General features: G+C 40.9%; 1 protein-coding gene across 1 annotated transcript in view; it reads right to left on the bottom strand.

Moving 5' to 3' along the window:
• Positions 1-568: 568 nt before the first annotated feature.
• The window catches only part of LOC102303319 (bromodomain-containing protein 2), a gene marked incomplete in the record, with an annotated part of 9,470 nt that continues 8,267 nt past the window's right edge, over positions 569-1,771 (bottom strand). The window contains 1 exon segment of the mRNA XM_014329207.2: positions 569-1,771.

The following is a 1,771-nucleotide window of genomic DNA, read 5'->3' as shown; positions in this document are numbered from 1 at the left end:
ATTAAGACTCCCAAGTTAAGAATAGATTTTAAATGTGACACCAAATACTTAAATGATCTTCTGTGTTATTCTGGACTTTTATCTGTTGTCAAAAAAACTCATGTTTGGAAGTTTCAGCTGGTCTGTGGGGTCACACAGTGCAGCAGGAGTGTTTTGGAGTATTAAATGGATTTTGTCTGCTTGTTCCCTTTTATTATTAGTAATAAATATTAATAATCAATATAAACATGTCAGAGAATCTCAGGATTTTTAATATGCAGGAAAACTGCTTGCAGCAGGATGCAGGCTGCATATGTAGGATACATGAAGTCGGGCACTGTGAGAACGTCATTCAGAGGAACTCGATTTTAATGCTCAGTTCCAGTTGTGTGTTGTTCCCCTCTGTGATGAGAGCGTTTGTTTTAAAAAGTCCAGATTAGGGTTAAAAAGTTCTTTCAGCAAAAGAATAAACAAACTGCAGTTAATACTTTAATCTGCGCCTCTCTTTGATCGCCAAACTGAAAACTTTGATGTATTTTTTATGTTGTGTTGTTTGAACTCAGGATGTCAATAAAACGTTGCCAAAGTCGGTGAAAAGACGTCTCAGTTTATTTATGTACAGATGTTCAGGTGAAGCGATGGAGTACACAGGCTTCAGGGTTCTGACAAACTTCAGACTGAAAAAAAGGAATCAAAGGGAAACAAAAACATGCTCAGAGGCTGTAGGTTATCTACACCTCCACAATCCCGACACGTAACCTGTCCACAAACGTTTGCTTTCAGTATGAAAAGTTTCTCCTTTTTAAAATTCCTCCTAAATAAATAATCCGCTGCAGAAGAACAGAAAACACACCTTACCCTAAAAATCACAAACTGGTTTAGTAGTACAAACAAAACGAAACAGTGCATCATCACAACAACACGAATCCGTCGTCGGCGTCTACTCGATCAAAACAAACTCGCCGTCTCTAACCTGCTGTAACTAAAGTTTAATCACACAAAGTAAAGTCAAATAAAACTGAAACTTTCAGCTGCCGTCGATCTCGAAGGCCGATTGTTTAAAGACAAACTTCTGGATTTAAAACCTCTCTGATCCGATGTTTTTGTGACTGAATTAAAGAAATCAGAGGAACAGATGTTATTGAGCACAGGACGAAACGCCCCCACAATTTATTAGCAGATTGGTCACATTAGAAAAAGCAACACGTTTACAGAGAAAAGGATGAGAAAACAGCCGACACAGAAACATTCATGCCCCTCCAACAGATGTGTGCAGATGTTCGTCAGCTCCTCTGTATCTCATGCGTTCTGAAGGTGCTTCTGTGTGCAGACCCACTTTTTCAACGCCTGCGTCAAAACTATGAAGAACGTCACGACGTCATTCGCACAGAAACACACACACAAACATTTCCCCTCTTTATCCACTTGGAAAAAAAAGAAAGAAACACAAACAAAAACGACTTCGCTCATGCCAGTTTCATTGTTCCCACAATGAGGGAATAAATTAGCTCCATAAAATGCTTCTTTATAAAAGAAATGTATTGAGTACTGTACACCTCGTCTATACAGCATAAAGACAGGGAGCACGGTGAGAAGGGAAAATTATCTCCAGAAATTAGACACATTCTGGCTCTAGCACCCTTATCCCTCCAACGCACGCCTCAATCTTCTTTATGTGCAGGAGATGGAGCGTCCCTCACTCCACCCGCCGAGGCCGGTTCTTCAGGGAGGAGAGCAGGAACCTCCTTCATGTCGGAGCTGAGCGCCGGGAACGCTCCATCTCTGCCGGGCT

This window comes from Haplochromis burtoni, unplaced genomic scaffold (genome assembly GCF_018398535.1).
Source record: "Haplochromis burtoni strain Fernald_Lab_line unplaced genomic scaffold, NCSU_Asbu1 Contig_519, whole genome shotgun sequence".
Lineage (NCBI taxonomy): Eukaryota > Metazoa > Chordata > Actinopteri > Cichliformes > Cichlidae > Haplochromis > Haplochromis burtoni.
Note: the sequence above shows the minus strand (reverse complement) of the source record. Positions and strands in the feature narration are given on the sequence as shown.